Source organism: Raphanus sativus, unplaced genomic scaffold (assembly GCF_000801105.2).
Source record: "Raphanus sativus cultivar WK10039 unplaced genomic scaffold, ASM80110v3 Scaffold0893, whole genome shotgun sequence".
NCBI classification, from domain to species: domain Eukaryota; kingdom Viridiplantae; phylum Streptophyta; class Magnoliopsida; order Brassicales; family Brassicaceae; genus Raphanus; species Raphanus sativus.
Window position 1 is genome coordinate 1 of NW_026616207.1, and position 21,372 is coordinate 21,372.

The 21,372-nt window shown below is 42.7% G+C and overlaps 2 non-coding genes across 2 annotated transcripts; one reads left to right on the forward strand and one right to left on the reverse strand.

The window, feature by feature from the left end:
- Positions 1-1,757: 1,757 nt before the first annotated feature.
- On the reverse strand, positions 1,758-1,865 carry LOC130503265 (small nucleolar RNA R71). Its single transcript, XR_008940718.1, has one exon. It is a non-coding gene; the product is annotated as a small nucleolar RNA R71 (small nucleolar RNA).
- A 16,828-nt stretch (positions 1,866-18,693) lies between these two features.
- Positions 18,694-18,801, forward strand: LOC130503264 (small nucleolar RNA R71). Its single transcript, XR_008940717.1, has one exon. It is a non-coding gene; the product is annotated as a small nucleolar RNA R71 (small nucleolar RNA).
- The last annotated feature ends 2,571 nt before the right edge of the window (positions 18,802-21,372 follow it).

The following is a 21,372-nucleotide window of genomic DNA, read 5'->3' on the forward strand; positions in this document are numbered from 1 at the left end:
TCAAAGCAGAGAGTGTGAGAGAGAGACTAGAGTTTTATTTGTGTTTGAGAGATTGGAGAGATTTCTCATCTCCTTTTGTATTTCTACTTTATTCTATCTATGCAATTCTTTCATCTATCTATTGTTATGAATTGTCTAGCTATGTCTGAGTAGTCTACTTGTTAGATCTAGGGTTTAAATAGGTTTGTGGGATTAGCCCAAACTATAATTGCTAAGTTGTGATACTCATCAAATGGATTGTACCCTATGCTTGTTTTAGAGTAGCTAACTAGAACATAGATCACTAGGATCTTAGATTATCTTGAATTATCCATTGAGCGATACATGTTCCCGTTGAGAAGAACGACAGTTCCTCCTTGAGACCTCGCGGTCATATTCGGTTCGCGCCTAGGCAGATCTAGAAGCCGTCGATCGATAACCTACTGGTAAATCGATCGGCGCTGCGAAAGGTGTATCGCTCGATATCTCAAAAGGATATCGACCGACTCTTTTTCTGTGTCATCATGCGAAATGTGGTGGCCAGAGATCTAGATATTTTAACCAGTGATTCATTCACATATGTTAAGCGGCTGAGATCTATAGTATCATGCAAGCAACTTGTTAAAGCATTTTAGAGATTATAATCTCCATTCCTGAATAGAAACCCTATGTCTAGCACTCTTTATCCCATTTAAACAACCCTTCATATTGTTAGTTAGAGCAACTGCCTTGCTCATTTTAGGAATTGTTACTTTCATTCTATCTTATAAACCACCTTGCCTAGGATTGATTAGTAGATTTTATTTAATTGGTTCCCTAGCTCCTCGTGATTCGATCCCTAAGTGCTACAGCTGTACCTCTTATTTGAGAGAGTAAGCTCTACTGAGTAATTTGAGCACTATCAAATTTGGTGCCGTTGCCGGGGAGCTTTGATCGCCATTAGATTTAATCTTATTAATCTTAGGTTTTTCTTTTACCTCCCTTTCTTATTTAAATTTTTTTTGTCTTTTCAGGTACATGCCCAGCAGTACCAGAAGCAACAGGGGAAATCAACTATTATTCTCAGAGGATCATGCACACTTGGAACGCTCAATCCGCAAAGACCTACGCTCCGCATCGATCGACAGAACCGCATTACCGTCGACTGATACTCACATTCAACAGTCGACCGACACTCAGACAGCACCGTCGACCGATACCGTTCGCTGATCCGCATTGTTCGATACTTCTAACCGTATATCGATCGACACTACTCCGCGAAGCATGGTCGCGATTGTCATTCTCACGCAGGGCGAGAATGGAAACCTGTATGACCAAGATGGTCATCTGCGTAATGCAAAAGGTCAGAAGCTAGATGCACAGGAAAACATAATCCCTGAACCTGAAGCTGAGGCTACAGGAGAAGCTCAAACACGATCGTTGGCAGACTATAACCGTCCAGACGAGTACTACACCAACAGATCAGCTATTCGACTTCCAGAGATTCCGAAGCCGAACTTCGAGCTCAAGCCTCAGTACTACTCCCTCGTGTCTCAGATACCTTATTCTGGGCAATCACACGAGCATCCTATGGACCATCTGGAGAGGTTCGAGGATCTTATCGCTGCTATTCGTATGGATGGAGTCCCCGAGGACTACCTACTCTGCAAGCTCTTCAAATACTCACTGATTGGAGAAGCTTCGCACTGGCTCAAGCAGCTACCTACAGGATCACTGACATCCTGGGCTGACATCAAAAACGCTTTCTTGCGTAATTTCTTTGATGAGGCACGCGCTGAAGACTTAAGAAGCAAAATCACCACTTTCGCGCAAAAGCCTAGTGAGACTTTTAAAGACGCGTGGATCAGATTTAAGTTCTTCCAGCGAGACTGTCCACACCATGGATTCGATGAAGTGCAGCTGTTAAGCACTTTCTACAGAGGTATCGCCTTAAGGTATCAGATGGCTCTTGATACTGCTAGTGAGGGGGAACTTCAACACTAGGAATCCAATAGAGGCTGTGAGACTTATTGAGAACCTAGCCAACAGCAGCAGCACCAAAGAACACTGACTCTGACAAGAAGAAATCGGTTGCAGCCATCGGTGAAGACCAGATGAATGAAGTCAGAGCCAAGATAGATGCTTTACATGCATTTCTGGGGCAACCAGTCTGCTCAGCTGAAGAAGGAGAGGCTAGAGAGGATGATACAGAGGAAGATGTGAACTACATTGGAGGTACTGGATTTCAGAGATATGGAAACCAGAGTGGAACAAGAAACTTTTTTGGCAGTGGTCAAAGAGTAACTACAACCAGAGTTCACAGTATCAGAAACCCTTCACCAACACAAGGAACTACGGCAACTCAGCTTACCAAAACCCACCGCCACCCACCCAGGAGAGTAAGTTTGATGCCATGATTGATAGAGTTCTGGAAGGTCAGCAGAAGCTTACAGTAGACTTCAATGGGAAGATTGATTCTGTCTTCAACAATCTGACCACGAGGATAGATACCATCTGCACTCAAGTTAAGAAACTTGAGACACAGATTGTCCAGACTGAAGACTCTATCAGGAGGATTGGAACTTCTAAGGAAGTAGGGGAAGGAAATAGGAAACACCACGTCAATGCTATCATAGATGATGATTTCTGGCAAGTGGTGAAACAGGAGAAGCTACAAGAAGGAGACTTTGAAGTAGAAAGTTCGCTAAGTCTCGGTGGATCGCAATGGTGTCGATCGACACCAACTAGTCCACATCGATCGACATCGACGATGTCTTTTCCGGATACGCTTGCAGACTGCAACGCGGTTAGGATATTGACACATGCTGAATTCACGGCTTCTCATCCATACCACCCACCCACACCTACGAAGATATCGACCGACAACACGAGCCACTTATCGATCGACACAACCAAGAGAACCGTATCGATCGACTCTATTCTCCACCTATCGATCGACACGTACCTCTCATATACCGAGTGCAACTACCATCGATAGACAACAACCGAATCAATGCACTCAGACCCACACCGAAACCACAAGCTACCCCTACCGAAATAACTAGTAACCTTTCAGACACTACACCTGCACCAGAGGAAACTGAAGGAAGAAGGTTAAGGAGTCGGAAGGAGAAGATTCCTAAGAACCTTAAGAGGGAAGCTAATGAAAAGGAGATTGATGGTTTCACTAAGAAAGTTATCAGAATCCCACCAGAGAAACCTTTTGAGGAGGTTTATTTCACAAAGAGATTGTGGATGTTCTTCAGAGAAACAAGGGAGACTGAAACTGACATTAGGAGAAGGTTTGACAACGTCAGAGAAGAGATGAGGAAAATGATTACTTTGCTAAAGAAGAGTGATCCTGGAAAGTTTGCAATACCCTGTGTGGTACAAGGTATTGAATTTCCTCATGCACTATGTGACACTGGTTCATCAGTCAGCATCTTACCAAAGGTCATGGCAGACCATCTGGGCCTGCAAGTAGAGCCTTCACCACAGATTTTTACTTTCGTGGATTACTCTCAGAGAAACTCTGGAGGCTTCATCAAAGACCTAGAGGTACACATTGGTGATGCTATCGTCCCTGTGGATTTTCATGTCCTAGACATCAAGCTAAATTGGAACTCTTCCCTCTTACTTGGAAGAGCATTTATGGCTACATTAGGAGCCATATGTGACATGAACACCAAACAGGATGTGCTTGACTATGATAGATCCAGATATCCACTACGACCCTGTCAAGCTTTGCAAACCACCAGCCAAATTAGTGGTACAGGAAGATGATACTGGTATCATCGCAGTTTGTCATTGTGAAGTCGAGTACGAGACAGAGTACTCGGGATCGATCGACAGTACTTTGACGTCATCGATCGACACATTCAAGTCAGAGGAGATTGACAACAACAATGGATCATCGATCGACAGAGACCCAGCGGATGATGAACTCGATCTACCAGATCATTGCTACCCGAATTTCGCCATTCCACCAACCGAAAGGAAGATGATTACTCAGTAAGGAGTTGGGCATATAGCGGATTTCATGAGAGTTTTGCAGTAAACATAGCCACCTCTTCCCACAGTGGAGACCACAGTGAAGAATATGATGAAGACTATTGGGAAGAGAGAGCTTGGGAAATTACTTGGAGAATGACAGATTTGCACCTCAATCAATCGATATCAAACGCCCACCATCGATTGATTATCTACTTCATCCAGCAAAACGACATCGTCCATCGATCGATATTGCAAGTATAATATCGATCGATATTAACAAGGACGACTTAAAGGACAAAATCGGAATTTCACCGATTAGGACAACACATGGGTATAAAAGATTGACAACTCAAGCCACGAAAATTCAAAACTTTTCACCTTCTACCCAGCAGCTTCCAGCATTCAGAGATTCATCAATGGAAGACTGCAACAACATGATCAATCGATCCAACAGTGCAGCTAGACGTGCACCATCGATCGCCACCACCACACACCCATCGATCGACACCTTCAACAGAGCTCAACCGAGATCTCATGGACCTTATGATATCAGGAACATTTCACTAACACCTGATGAATTTGGAATTTTCAGGGACACAGATGGCTATGCAAGAGCTATGGATGGAAGAGTTCTGCACATAACCAGAGAGGACATAGCAGACATCCTCCAAGTTGCCAGTGGAACAGAAAACCTGTTCACACAGCAACGTAACCATCCAGACATCCTAAAACACGTCCAGGACAACCACAACACCAACACAAGGGAGATACAGTTCCTCAACACTTCGGTCAACCTCGACATTCACAATCGATTGACATCGTTTCAACACCGTCGATCGACGGCGGATATCCAGGATCGATCGACAGACCAAGAGTCCAATAGCCCGACAGACGATTGGAGTTTGGACGACGTGCCTTCAATACTGATGGATCCAGGAGATTCAAGTGGGAAGCTAAGGATGAATATGGTGTCTACAGAGATGAGTTTGGCTATGCTAGAGGAGTTTATGGTGAGATCATTCATGTTACTAAGGAAGCAAGTAAAGAGACTTTTGGATAGAGCATCCCTTTTTCACAGAGGTTTGCTTACAACTTCCAATACACACACGCCCTTACCTTGCATACACACCACCACCAGTGCCCTACAGTAGAGAGGAGGTGGATGATATGGTGACTGATGTATGGAGAGCTCAGGCGCACCTTGAGGCAAACATGCGCACATTGGTGGAAGACACTTTCCAGCCTTTCGATGTCAGTTACAAGGACTTTCAGAATGATATGGCTGAGATAAGAGTGGAGCTTGGAAACATATTGACCATGCTTGAGAAAGAGGCAACGCCACCAGTATCGACCAACAGAGTACATGTACCATCGATCGACATCGGCAAGACTACATCCATGGACCGACCAGAATGTTCATCACCTAAGAAATATGAATGGGAGGTTGCTTACATCAATACACGGATTGGCGACGTCTACAGCCCTCTCAACAACAATGTCGAATGGTTAAGCAAGAGGATCGATCTTTTACAGAAAGATTGGACACAATTCTTCAGAATGACCAAGCTCAGAATGCTACTTTCCATCGATCGACACACATCCTTCGTCGTCGATCGACACGAGGTTCGCAGCACTGGTTGATCTTTTAAGTTCACCTATGATGCGATACCTGGATACGCTTTAACGACAGCTGGACAAGCTAGAAAGAGATATGAGCATCATTAAGGCTTATATTGATCTACGTGATAGCAATGAAGCATCGATCGACATGCCTCGACCAACATCGATGTGGGAACCGAAATTCGCACTGTCGATTTTGATTAAGTAAAACGGAGGAAAGCTAAGTAAACCTAACTTTCCCTGAAGGTCCGGATTCTCTGCGACAACCAACGACAAGTAATCAAATAAATGCGGAAAGGTTTTATTGAGATTTGGGACTGGACCTTAAGGAAGGCTGCCTACGTACCCCTTTCGAGGATCAAGTCGGACGTAGTTCAGTTGGAAGGGTTTGAACAAGAGATCGAACTGCCTGGCGGAGTTCGTCTAGTAGAGCGTTAGTCATAGAAACAGGCATGTCGAGAATAATGCCTAGGGTTTCTATGTGCGGAACTCTAAGTAAAAGGATTGTTAGATCCTTCCGAGAGAGACAGGAGCCTGCGGACAAGATGAAAATAGAACGAGAGGCGGCCGGACGTTCTAGGTCCTACCTTGCTAGTCTACCGCTAAATTTTAAGTTCTTAACCTACAGGAGCTCTCTAGGTCTCCAATCTCGGATTTCTCTCTCTCTTAATGATTTTCGCTCTGCTTTCCTCCTCTCCTAAAGCTCCTTTGTATACTCCTTCTTATGACGGTCTATTCTCTTTTTGGGCCGCGAAGCGGGCTTTTTCCATTTTTGTCGGCCTTCATGTTTATCGGGAAATTGACATTTATCTTCGGGAAACTTGACATTTATCCTTCTGGAAATTTAGCATTTATCTTGTTATGTGAAGATAAACGTAAATCATTGTATCTATCTTAGATAATCGTAAACGGACTGTCCGATCGCGTTTGGTCCTTTCGGCCGTCTCTAGGACTTCTGTTGTTTCTACGATTTCTTCGGAAGTTCTTCATTCGTTCGTAGAGTTGAGACGAGTGGTGTCTTAAGATAACCATCGCTGTTTCGTACGAAGAATTTAGGATCTTCCTTCCCGTCGATATCTTACGAGTTTCGAAGTGTTTCCGACGGTCTTAGATTGGAGTAAGAACCGGAGTTTCGTACGCGGAATCTCAATGATTCGTCCTGCGAGGACTTGGGAAAGACTCGAAGTACAGACTTCTGATGGCCGGGGACTGGGGACTTGTGTACCGGAGATTGTTGTCCGAAGACCCGAGCCAGCACGGGGCTAGCCGCCCGGCGACCACGGCCAGCACGGGCGCTAGCCGCCGGCGGCCACGGCCAGCACGGGGCTAGCCGCCCGGCGACCACGGCCAGCACGGGCGCTAGCCGCCGGCGGCCACGGCCAGCACGGGGCTAGCCGCCCGGCGACCACGGCCAGCACGGGGCGCTAGCCGCCGGCGACCACGGCCAGCAAGGGGGCTAGCCGCCCGGCGGCCTGGGTCTCGGCGAGGGCTTCGATTTGATATCTTCCTCGTTTTCTGGGTCCTCACGGTTTGAGAGAACGGGCTCTTTGAAGTTTCAAGGCCGATTCCTTGTCGTTTGGCCTGTCCAAACTTAGATTACTTCTCGTTTCTTCCGTATACTTTCGTATGGTCGTGTCATATCAGCTACGGACCTAATGTCTCTCGGTTCTTCTTGATTGTATCATCGAAGTTTTACGACTAAATCTGAGTTGGTTTTCTCGTAAAGTTTATCGTGTAAAACAAGAACGATCGACTTTAACATAGGTTTTTAAAGCTATACAACTTGTTTTCTTTCGACGCTTGTTTTATGGAAAGTCCGCGCACGATAAATATTTTTAGCCGTTGATTTCGAGATAACCGTTTTTGACCCCAACAATCGATCGACAGCGAGCCACCTCTAGCAAGACGAGCAGGCACTACAGCAGAAGTTGATGAACTTAAACATGAGCTGTATGAGGCTATGGATGCTATGGAAAGGAGACTCAACAGGACCTGTGATACCATTGACTACACTGTTAACGAAAGAGTTAACAGCCTCTGCAGAACTACTCGCCACATGAAGGGCAATATACGTGCTCTGCAGTACCAAGGACAGTGTTCACAGTCGATCGACACAATGGATGCTGAGTTGACCGACAGACCCATCAACGAAATGACCGATGCGCATCTCGTAGCATCGATCGACACCGAGTCTTTAGCAGACCGAGATCAGTTTATTCTAGACAGGATCGATGCATTACAGAGTGAGCTGAAACTATTGTCCGTACATACCTACCAGACCATCGACAGGAGAGTTGACAAAATCGAATACATCGAGAATTCTGTGAGGAAACTTCAAGATACAGTCCTCCAGATAGATAAGAAGCAACTACAAGCGGATGATGCCACAAGAAGCTTTGTCGCCACATGGTTCAATAGTAGGAGACACAAGATTGATGATTGCTGTCCGGTAATCAGCAGTTTCTGCACCCCATGAGTAACTCACCTACCACAGTGAAACTAAATGACTATAACCAAGCGCTGAGTGGGAGGCAACCCACTATTAGGTTTTCTTTTTCTTTATTTTTATTTTATTTTTCTTTTTGCTTTTATTTTTCTTTTTCGAATCTATTTTGCAGTTTTTATTAGATCCAAGTAGAATGATAATTCCATCGACCGACATTCACCATTCATATCGCTCGACACCACACAACCATTACTAACGATCAACGTATACCACTACAAATCGATCGACATCTTGTCGATCAGGTCTCTTCATTCTAACTTGTTATATTTATTAATTATGTTTTATTTTATTTACCTCACCACCGGATGTTACACTTGGACAGTGTAATTTAAGTCTGGGGGGGGGGAGTTTACTAATATGTGTTTTTATTTTGGTTTTTATTAAAATGTTTTTTCAAAATTATTTTTCGCATAAGTATTAAATAGAACATTGATATGGATTTATATTTGATTGTCTGACCACTCTTTAGCACCATTCTAGATTACTGATTGCAGATAGTACTAAAGATGCTAAAGTGGATCAACTTGCTATCTATATTCACTAGCTAAGATTGTTTGAAGGAACCAAAGCTGACCTCCAACACTAATACTGACTTATTTGCTTGTCTTGGGGCTTGGATATCACTGGATCAGAATCCTCTTACAAGTCTGGAAGGTAAAAAGTCTGTGTGTTTCTGGTTCCCTTCCTTCTCTCTCTTCGGCATCTCGAGATCTAAGTTTATTTTATAAAGATTGAAATGATTTCTTGAGAAGCAGAGGGATATGAGTGTCTCCTGCGACCCCAGTATTCTAAATCTCAAGGATGATCACACATTGTGGAAACGAGGGGTAGGAGTGATTCCTGTGATCCCATTATTCGCTACACTTTGTCAAAAAATGTATGAGTTACAATGCAAATGTCAATGAGATGGACTAGATGACCTATGTGGCATCGAAACCTGTTGAAATTGAAACTAATAAGAGATTCAGTGAAGAGAGAAGAGAGGAGAAAGGGATCAGAGAAGACTACTTGTGTGTTCAGATACTTGTTTGAGTTGAATCCATGTATTCTTTTGATCGATACTCCCAAGGTAAAGCCTGCACTTTATTTTATGTTAAGAAATGAGGTTAGTAGAGGGGAATGTCAGATGAGAATTGCTATGTTGTTGACTAGATGAGTTTGGTTGCTAATCTAGGATAAGGCATGATGAACTTCTGTGATTAAGATATTTAGACATGAATTGCAAACCCATAGAGTGATGACTTCAATATATTGAATCTTTGAGTTCCTGCTATTTCCAAACCTTTTCCAAAGACTACTATTTTTGCTTGAGGCCAAGCAAAGGAGTAAGTGTGGGGGAGTTGATATACCATGGATTTTACCCGTTTTTAACCATGGTATACTAGTATTTTACTATATATTTAATCTGTTTTCTAGCCTGTTAGGTATGTTTTCAGGTTCAGGAGCATTTTGTGAGAAAGTGATGTTTTTGGAGCATTTTGGAGTACAAGAGATGATACACCCGAGTTGACCATTCAAGACTAAGTCAGAAGTCAACATTTCGATTATAATCGATCAATACTCATCCTGAGTTGTCGATCGATGTAGCTGAGAAGATCCTCGTACTAGAAGATTATAATCGATCGATACACATTCAGTGTTGTCGATCGATATCAAGGACAAAATGGTTTAGCCGACTACCAAGACTTCACCAAATTACGAGATTGCCCCTGACGAGTTTTTAACCTAATGGAAATGCTTAAATACTCATGCTAAGTATTTTTGACGGCAAGTTTTGAAACCCTTTGAAGCTTGAAGCTTTTTACAACCAAAGCAGAGAGTGTGAGAGAGAGACTAGAGTTTTATTTGTTTGAGAGAGATTGGAGAGATTTCTCATCTCCTTTTGTATTTCTACTGTATTTTATCTATGCAATTCTTTCATCTATCTATTGTTATGAATTGTCTAGCTATGTCTGAGTAGTCTACTTGTAAGATCTAGGGTTTAAATAGGTTTGTGGGATTAGCCCCAAACTATAATTGCTAAGTTGTGATACTAATCAAATGGATTGTACCCTCTGCTTGTTTTAGAGTATCTAACTAGAACATAGATCACTAGGATCTTAGATTATCTTGAGTTATCCATTTGAGCGATGCCTGTTTCCCGTTGATAAGAACGACAGTTCCTCCTTGAGACCTCGCGGTCATATTCGGTTCGCGCCTAGGCAGATCTAGAAGCCGTCGATCGATAACCCTACTGGTAAATCGATCGGCGCCGCGAAAGGTGTATCGCTCGATATCTCAAAAGGATATCGACCGACTCTTTTTCTGTGTCATCATGCGAAAGGTGTGGCCAGAGATCTAGATATTTTAACCAGTGATTCATTCACATATGTTAAGCGGCTGAGATCTATAGTATCATGCAAGCAACTTGTTAAAGCATTTATAGAGATTATAATCTCCATTCCTGAATAGAAACCATATGTCTAGCACTCTTTATCCCATTTAAACAACCCTTCATATTGTTAGTTACAGCAACTGCCTTGCTCATTTTAGGAATTGTTACTTTCATTTCTATCTTATAAACCAACATTGCCTAGGATTGATTAGTATATTTTATTTAATTGGTTCCCTAGCTCCTCGTTATTTGATCCCTAAGTACTACAGTTGTACCTCTTATTTGAGAGAGTAAGCTCTACTAGGTAATTTGAGCACTATCAGACATCGGCAAGACTACATCCATGGACCGACCAGAATGTTCATCACCTAAAAAAGATGAATGGGAGGTTGCTTACATCAATACACGGATTGGAGACGTCTATAGCCCTCTCAACAATAATGTCGAATGGTTAAGCAAGAGGATCGATCTTCTACAGAAAGAGTTGGACACAATTAGCCAGAATGACCAAGCTCATAATACTACTTTTCCATCGATCGACACACATCCTTCGTCGTCGATCGACACGAGGTTCGCAGCACTGGAAGATAGGATGAAATCGTACGAAGAGAAGCATGGTCTTTTAATTTCACCTATCATGCGATACCTGGATACACTGTCACGACAGCTGGACAAGCTAGAAAGAGATATGAGCATCATTAAGGCTTATATTGATCTACGTGATAGCAATGAAGCATCGATCGACAGGCCTCGACCAACATCGACCGACAGCGAATTAACACCAGCGAAGAAAGCATGCACCACAGAAAAAGTTGATGAACTTAAACATGAGCTTTACGAGGCTATGGATGCTATGGAAATGAGACTCAACGGGACCTGTGACACCATTGACTACACTGTTAACGAAAGAGTTAACAGCCTCTGCAGAACTACTCGCCAGATGAAGGGCAGTATATGTACTCTGCAGTACCAAGGACAGTGCTCACAGTCGATCGACACAGTGGATTCCGAGTCGACCGACAGACCCCTCAGCGAAATGACCGACGCGCATCTCGTAGCATCGATCGACACCGAGTCTTTAGCAGACCGAGATCAGTTTATTTTGGACAGGATCGATGCATTACAGAGTGAGCTGACATTATTGTCCGTACATACGTACCAGACCATCGACAGGAAAGTTGACAAAATCGAATACATCGAGAATTGTGTGAGGAAACTTCAAGATACAGTCCTCCAGATAGATAAGAAGCAACTACAAGCGGATGATGCCACAAGAAGCTTCGTCGCCACATGGTTCAATAGTAGGAGCCACATGGTTCAATAGTAGGAGACACAAGATTGATGATTGCTGTCCGGTAATCAGGAGTTTCTGCACCCCATGAGTCACTCACCTACCACAGTCAAGCTAAATGACTATAACCAAGCGCTGAGTGGGAGGCAACCCACTATTAGGTTTTCTTTTTCTTTATTTTAATTTTTATTTTATTTTTCTTTTTGCTTTTATTTTTCTTTTTCGAATTTATTTTGCAGTTTTTATTAGATCCAAGTAGAATGATAATTTCATCGACCGACATTCACCATTCATATCGCTCGACACCACACGACCATTACTAACGATCGACGAGCTACTCTAAAACAAGCATAGGGTACAATCCATTTGATGAGTATCACAACTTAGCAATTATAGTTTGGGGCTAATCCCACAAACCTATTTAAACCCTAGATCTAACAAGTAGACTACTCAGACATAGCTAGACAATTCATAACAATAGATAGATGAAAGATTTGCATAGATAGAATAAAGTAGAAATACAAAAGGAGATGAGAAATCTCTCCAATCTCTCTCAAACAAATAAAACTCTAGTCTCTCTCTCACACTCTCTGCTTTGGTTGTAAAAAGCTTCAAGCTTCAAAGGGTTTCAAAACTTGCCGTCAAAAATACTTAGCAGGAGTATTTAAGCATTTCCAGTAGGTTAAATACTCGTCAGGGGCAATCTCGTAATTTGGTGAAGTCTTGGTGAAGTAGTCGGCTAACCCATTTCGTCCTAGATATCGATCGACAACACTGAATGTGTATCGATCGATTATAATCTTCTAGTACTCGGATCTTCTCAGCTACATCGATCGACAACTCAGGATGAGTATCGCTCGATTATAATCGCAATGTTGACTTCCGACTTAGTCTTGAATGGTCAACTCGGGTGTATCATCTCTTGTACTCCAAAATGCTCCAAAAAATCACTTTCTCACAAAATGCTCCTGAACCTGAAAACATACCTAACAGGCTAGAAAACAGATTAAATATATAGTAAAACACTAGTATACCATGGTTAAAAACGGGTAAAATCCATGGTATATCAACTCTCCCAGACTTACTCCTTTGCTTGTCCTCAAGCAAAAACAGTAGTCTTTGGAAAAGGTTTGGAAATAGCAGGAACTCAAAGATTCAATATATTGAAGTCATCATCACTCTATGGGTTTGCAATTCATGTCTAAACATCCTAATCACAGAAGTTCATCATGCCTTATCCTAGCTTAGCAACCAAACTCATCTAGTCAACAACATAGCAATTCTCATATGACATTCCCCTCTACTAACCTCATTTCTTAACATAAAATAAAGTGCAGGCTTTACCTTGGGAGTATCGATCAAAGAACACTTGGATTCAACTCAAACAAGTATCTGAACACACAGGTAGTCTTCTCTGATCCCTTTCTCCCTTCTTCTCTCTTCACTGAATCTCTTATTAGTTTCAATTTCAACAGGTTTCGATGCCACACATAGGTCATCTAGTCCATCTCATTGACATTTGCATTGCAACTCATACATTTTTGACAAAGTGTAGCGAATAATGGGGTCGCAGGAGTCACTCCTACCCCTCGTTTCCACAATGTGTGATCATCCTTGAGATTTAGAATATTGGGGTCGCAGGAGACACTCCTATCCCTCTGCCTCTCAAGAAATCATTTCAATCTTTTATAACATAAACTTAGATCTCGAGATGCCGAAGAGAGAGAAGGAAGGGAACCAGAAACACACAGACTTTTTACCTTCCAGACTCGTAAGAGGATCCGATCCAGTGATATCCAAGCCCCAAGACAAGCAAATAAGTCAGTATTAGTGTTGGAGGTCAGCTTTGGTTCCTTCAAACAATCTTAGCTAGTGAATATAGATAGCAAGTTGATCCACTTTAGCATCTTTAGTAATATCTGCAATCAGTAATCTAGAATGGTGCTAAAGAGTGGTCAGACAATCAAATATAAATCTATATCAATGTTCCTATTTAATACTTATGCGAAAAATAATTTTGAAAAACATTTTAATAAAAACCAAAATAAAAACACATATTAGTAAACTCTCCCCCAGACTTAAATTACACTATCCAAGTGTAACATCTGGTAGTGAGGTAAATAAAATAAAACAAAATTAATAAATATAACAAGTGAGAATGAATAAACCTGATCGACAAGATGTCGATCGATTCGTAGTGGTATACGTCGATCGTTAGTAATGGTCGTGTGGTGTCGAGCGATATGAATGGTGAATGTCGGTCGATGGAATTATCATTATACTTGGTTCTAATAAAAACTGCAAAATAAATTCAAAAAAGAAAAAGAAAAAGCAAAAAGAAAAAAAAATAAAATAAAATAAAAATAAAGAAAAAGAAAACCTAATATTGGGTTGCCTCCCACTCAGCGCTTGGTTATAGTCATATAGCTTGACTGTGGTAGGTGAGTGACTCATGGGGTGCAGTGGGGGTTTTTGTTTGCTGGTGGGCAAACACTTCCCTCATCTTTGGACTCAGCAGCAGTGAAGCTTCTTGTAGCATCACTTGATCTTGTCCATCTAGGAGATATCTTTGCTAAATCGGCTTTGATGACTTGCAACCTTCTGACCAAATCTTCTGTGTCTAACTGATGCTGATAGAAGTCAAATCTAGATTGCTCAGGTAGTTCTGCATGTTGGTCTTTCGCGTGCTGGTCCTGAATCTGTTGATCCTTATCTGCCAAAGCGGCGGTATCGATCGATGCTACAATTGGTATGTCGGTCGCTTCGCTGGGATCACTATCGATCGACTCCGTGTCAGCTTTGTCGATCGATTCTGAACGTTGGCCTTGGTACTCAAGATTGCTCTGCATAGTGCGTATCTCATTCTTCAAGAGACCAGTAGCTCTGCAAAGGTTGGTCACTCTTTCATTGAGAGTCTCCTCAATGTTATCACTTCTTTCTATGAGTCTCTCCTCCATAGAATTCATGGCTACGTGCAGCTTATGTTTGATCTCATCAACTTCTGCTGTGGTGCATGCTCTCTTCGCTGGTGGTGGTTCGGTGTCGATCGATGTTGGTCGAGGCATGTCGATCGATGCTTCATTGCTATCACGTAGATCAATATAAGCCTTAATGATGCTCATATCTCTTTCTAGCTTGTCCAGCTGTCGTGACAGTGTATCCAGGTATCGCATGATAGGTGAACTTAAAAGATCATGCTTCTCTTCGTATGATTTCATCCTATCTTCCAGTTCTGCGAACCTCGTGTCGATCGACGACGAAGGATGTGTGTCGATCGATGGAAAAGTAGCATTCTGAGCTTGGTCATTCTGGCGAATTGTGTCTAAATCCTTCTGTTGAAGATCGATCCTCTTGCTTAACCATTCGACATTGTTGTTGAGAGGGCTGTAGACGTCTCCAATCCGTGTATTGATGTAAGCAACCTCCCATTCATCTTTCTTAGGTGATGAACATTCTGGTCGGTCCATGGATGTGGTCTTGCCGATGTCGATCGATGGTACATGTACTCTGTCGGTCGATACTGGTGGCGTAGGCTCTTTCTCAAGCATGGTCAATACGTTTCCAAGCTCCACTTTTATCTCAGCCATATCATTCTGGAAGTCCTTGTAACTGACATCCAAAGACTGGAAAGTGTCTTCCACCAATGTGTGCATGTTTGCCTCAAGGTGCGCCTGAGCTCTCCATATATCAGTCACCATATCATTCACCTCCTCTCTACTGTAGGGCACTGGTGGTGGTGTGTATGCAAGGTAAGGGCGTGTGTGTATTGGAAGTTGTAAGCAACCTCTGTGAAAAAGGGATGCTCTATCCAAAAGTCTCTTTACTTGCTCCTTGGTAACATGGATGATCTCACCATCAACTCCTCTAGCATAGCCAAACTCATCTCTGTAGACACCATATTCATCCTTAGCTTCCCACTTGAATCTCTTGGATCCATCAGTATTGAAGGCACGTCGTCCATACTCCAATCGTCTGTCGGGCGATCGGACTCTTGGTCTATCGATCGATCCGGGATATCCGCCATCGATCGTCGTTGTTGAAACGATGTCGATCGATTGTGAATTTCGAGGTTGACCGAAGTATTGAGGAATTGTATCCTCCCTTGTGTTGGTGTTGTGGTTGTCCTGGACGTGATGTAGGATGTCTGGATGGCTACGTTGCTTTGTGAACAGGTTTTCTGGTCCATTGGCAACTTGGAGGATGTCTGCTATGTCCTCTCTGGTTATGTGCAGAACTCTTCCATCCATAGCTCTTGCATAGCCATCTGTGTCCCTGAAAATTCCAAATTTATCAAGTGTTAGTGAAACGTTCCTGATATCATAAGGTTCATGAGATCTCGGTTGAGCTCTATTGAAGGTGTCGATCGATGGGTGTGTGGTGGTGGCGATCGATGGTGCACGTCTAGCTGCACGGTTGGATCGATTGAACATGATGTTGCAGTCTTCCATTGATGAATCTCTGAATGCTGGAAGCTGCTGGGTAGAAGGTGAAAGGTTTTGAATTTTCGTGGCTTGAGTTGTCAACCTTTTATACCCATGTGTTGCCGTAATCGGTGAAATTCCGATTTTGTCCTTTAAGTCGTCCGTGTTAATATCGATCGATATTATACTGGCAATGTCGATCGATGGACGATGTCGTTTTGCTGGATGAAGTAGATAATCGATCGATGGTGGGCGTTTGTTGTCGATCGATTGAGGTGCAAATCTGTCATTTTCCAAGAAATTTTCCCAAGCTCTCTCTTCCCAATAGTCTTCATCATATTCTTCACTGTGGTCTCCACTGTGGGAAGAGGTGGCTATGTTTACTGCAAAACTCTCATGAAATCCGCTATCTGCCCAACTCCTTACTGAGTAATCATCTTCCATTCGGTTGGGTGGGATGGCGAAATTCGGGTAGCAATGATCTGGTAGATCGAGTTCATCATCCGGTGGGTCTCTGTCGATCGATGATCCATTGTTGTTGTCGATCTCCTCTGACTTGAATGTGTCGATCGATGACGTCAAAGTATTGTCGATCGATCCCGAGTACTCTGTCTCGTACTCGATTTCACAATGACAAACTGCGATGATACCAGTATCATCTTTCTTTACCACTAATTTGACTGGTGGTTTGTCAAGCTTGACAGGGTCGTAGTGGATATCTGGATCTATCATAGTCAAGCACATCCTGTTGGTGTTCATGTCACATATGGCTCCTACTGTTGCCATAAATGCTCTTCCAAGTAAGAGGGAAGAGTTCCAATTTAGCTTGATGTCTAGGACATGAAAATCCACAGGGACGATAGCATCACCAATGTGTACCTCTAGGTCTTTGATGAAGCCTCCAGAGTTTCTTTGAGAGTAATCCACGAAAATAAAAATCTGTGGTGAAGGCTCTACTTGCAGGCCCAGATGGTCTGCCATGACCTTTGGTAAGATGCTGACTGATGAACCAGTGTCACATAGTGCATGAGGAAATTCAATACCTTGTACCACCCAGGGTATTGCAAACTTCCCAGGATCACTCTTCTTTAGCAAAATAATCATTTTCCTCATTTCTTCTCTGACGTTGTCAAATCTTCTCCTAATGTCAGTTTCAGTCTCCCTTGTTTCTCTGAAGAACATCCACAATCTCTTTGTGAAATAAACCTCCTCAAAAGGTTTCTCTGGTGGGATTCCGATAACTCTCTTAGTGAAACCATCAATCTCCTTTTCATTAGCTTCCCTCTTAAGGTTCTTAGGAATCTTCTCCTTCCAACTCCTTAACCTTCTTCCTTCAGTTTCCTCTGATGCAGGTGGAGTGTCTGAAAGGTTACTAGTTATTTCGGTAGGGGTAGCTTGTGGTTTCGGTGTGGGTCTGAGTGCATTGATTCGGTTGCTGTCTATCGATGGTAGTTGCACTCGGTATATGAGAGGTGCGAGTCGATCGATAGGTGGAGAATAGGGTCGATCGATATGGTTCTCTTGGTTGAGTCGATCGATGAGTGGCTCGTCTCGTCGGTCGATATCTTCGTAGGTGTGGGTGGGTGGGTATGGATGAGAAGCCGTGAATTCAGCATGTGTCAATATCCTAACCGCGTTGCAGTCTGCAAGGGTATCCGGAAAAAACATCGTCGATGTCGATCGATGTGGACTAGTTGGTGTCGATCGACACCATTGCGATCCACCGAGACTTAGCGAACTTTCTACTTCAAACTCTCCTTCTTGTAGCTTCTCTTGTTTCACCACTTGCCAGAAATCATCATCTATGATAGCATTGACGTGGTGTTTCCTATTTCCTTCCCCTGCTTCCTTAGAAGTTCCAATCCTCCTGATAGAGTCTTCAGTCTGGACAATCTGTGTCTCAAGTTTCTTAACTTGAGTGCAGATGGTATCTATCCTCGTGGTCAGATTGTTGAAGACAGAATCAATCTTTCCATTGAAGTCTACTGTAAGCTTCTGCTGACCTTCCAGAACTCTATCAATCATGGCATCAAACTTACTCTCCTTGTTGGGTGGCGGTGGGTTTTGGTAAGCTGAGTTGCTGTAGTTCCTTGTGTTGGTGAAGGGTTTCTGATACTGTGAACTCTGGTTGTAGTTACTCTTTTGACCACTGCTAAAAAAGTTTCTCTTTCCACTATGGTTTCCATATCTCTGAAATCCAGTACTTCCAATGTAGTTCACATCTTTCTCTGTATCATCCTCTCTAGCCTCTCCTTCTTCAGCTGAGCAGACTGGCTGCCCCAGAAATGCATGTAAAGCATCTATCTTGGCTCTGACTTCATTCATCTGGTCTTCCCCGATGGCTGCAACCGATTTCTTCTTGTCAGAGTCAGTGTTCTTGGTGCTGCTGCTGTTGGCTAGGTTCTCAATAAGTCTCACAGCCTCTATTGGATTCCTAGTGTTGAAGTTCCCCTCACTAGCAGTATCAAGAGCCATCTGATACCTTAAGGCGATACCTCTGTAGAAAGTGCTTAACAGCTGCTCTTCATTGAATCCATGGTGTGGACAGTCTCGCTGGAAGGACTTGAATCTAATCCACGCGTCTTTAAAAGTCTCACTAGGCTTTTGCGCGAAAATGGCGATTTTGCTTCTTAAGTCTTCAGCGCGTGCCTCATCAAAGAAATTACGCAAGAAAGCGTTTTTGATGTCGGCCCAGGATGTCAGTGATCCTGTAGGTAGCTGCTTGAGCCAGTGCGAAGCTTCTCCAATCAGTGAGTATTTGAAGAGCTTGCAGAGTAGGTAGTCCTCGGGGACTCCATCCATACGAATAGCAGCGATAAGATCCTCGAACCTCTCCAGATGTTCGTGTGATTGCCCAAAATAAGGTATCTGAGACACGAGAGAGTAGTACTGAGGCTTGAGCTCGAAGTTCGGCTTCTGAATCTCTGGAAGTCGAATAGCTGATCTGTTGGTGTAGTACTCGTCTAGACGGTTATAGTTTGCCAACGATCATGTTTGAGCTTCTCCTGTAGCCTCAGCTTCAGGTTCAGGGATTAGGTTTCCATTCTCGCCCTGCATGAGAATGACAATCGCGACCATGCTTCGCGGAGAAGTGTCGATCGATATACGGTTAGAAGTATCGAACGATGCGGATCGGCGAACGGTATCGGTCAACGGTGCTGTCTGAGTGTCGGTCGACTGTTGAACGTGAGTATCAGTCGACGGTAATACGGTTCTGTCGATCGATGCGGAGCGTAGATCTTTGCGGATTAAGCGTTCCAAGTGTGCAGGATCCTCTGAGAATAATAGTTGATTTCCCTTGTTGCTTCTGGTACTGTTGGGCATGTACCTGAAAAGACAAGAAAATTTTAAATAAGAAAGGGGGGGAAAGAAAAACCTAAGATTAATAAGATTAAATCTAATGGCGATCAAAGCTCCCCGGCAACGGCGCCAAATTTGATAGTGCTCAAATTACCCAATAGAGCTTACTCTCTCAAATAAGAGGTACAGCTGTAGTACTTAGGGATCGGAATCACGAGGAGCTAGGGAACCAATTAAATAAAATCTACTAATCAATCCTAGGCAAGGTTGGTTTATATGATAGAAATGAAAATAACAATTCCTAAAATGAGCAAGGCAGTTGCTCTAACTAACAATATGAAGGGTTGTTTAAATGGGATAAAGAGTGCTAGACATAGGGTTTCTATTCAGGAATGGAGATTATAATCTCTATAAATTCTTTAATAAGTTGCTTGCATGATACTATAGATCTCAGCCGCTTAACATATGTGAATGAATCACTGGTTAAAATATCTAGATCTCTGGCCACACCTTTCGCATGATGACACAGAAAAAGAGTCGGTCGATATCCTTTTGAGATATCGAGCGATACACCTTTCGCGGCGCTGATCGATTTACCAGTAGGGTATCGATCGACGGCTTCTAGATCTGCCTAGGCGCGAACCGAATATGACCGCGAGGTCTCAAGGAGGAACTGTCGTTCTTCTCAACGGGAAACAGGCATCGCTCAAATGGATAATTCAAGATAATCTAAGATCCTAGTGATCTATGTTCTAGTTAGCTACTCTAAAACAAGCATAGGGTACAATCCATTTGATGAGTATCACAACTTAGCAATTATAGTTTGGGGCTAATCCCACAAACCTATTTAAACCCTAGATCTAACAAGTAGACTACTCAGACATAGCTAGACAATTCATAACAATAGATAGATGAAAGAATTGCATAGATAGAATAAAGTAGAAATACAAAAGGAGATGAGAAATCTCTCCAATCTCTCTCAAACAAATAAAACTCTAGTCTCTCTCTCACACTCTCTGCTTTGGTTGTAAAAAGCTTCAAGCTTCAAAGGGTTTCAAAACTTGCCGTCAAAAATACTTAGCAGGAGTATTTAAGCATTTCCATTAGGTTAAAAACTCGTCAGGGGCAATCTCGTAATTTGGTGAAGTCTTGGTGAAGTAGTCGGCTAAACCATTTCGTCCTCGATATCGATCGACAACACTGAATGTGTATCGATCGATTATAATCTTCTAGTACGCGGATCTTCTCAGCTACATCGATCGACAACTCAGGATGAGTATCGATCGATTATAATCGCAATGTTGACTTCCGACTTAGTCTTGAATGGTCAACTCGGGTGTATCATCTCTTGTACTCCAAAATGCTCCAAAAACATCACTTTCTCACAAAATGCTCCTGAACCTGAAAACATACCTAACAGGCTAGAAAACAGATTAAATATATAGTAAAACACTAGTATACCATGGTTAAAAACGGGTAAAATCCATGGTATATCAACTCCCCCAGACTTACTCCTTTGCTTGTCCTCAAGCAAAAACAGTAGTCTTTGGAAAAGGTTTGGAAATAGCAGGAACTCAAGGATTCAATATATTGAAGTCATCACTCTATGGGTTTGCAATTCATGTCTAAAATCCTAATCACAGAAGTTCATTATGCCTTATCCTAGCTTAGCAACTAAACTCATCTAGTCAACAACTTAGCAATTCTCATCTGACATTCCCCTCTACTAACCTCATTTCTTAACATAAAATAAAGTGCAGGCTTTACCTTGGGAGTATCGATCAAAGAACACATGGATTCAACTCAAACAAGTATCTGAACACACAGGTAGTCTTCTCTGATTCCTTTCTCCCCTCTTCTCTCTTCACTGAATCTCTTATTAGTTTCAATTTCAACAGGTTTCGATGCC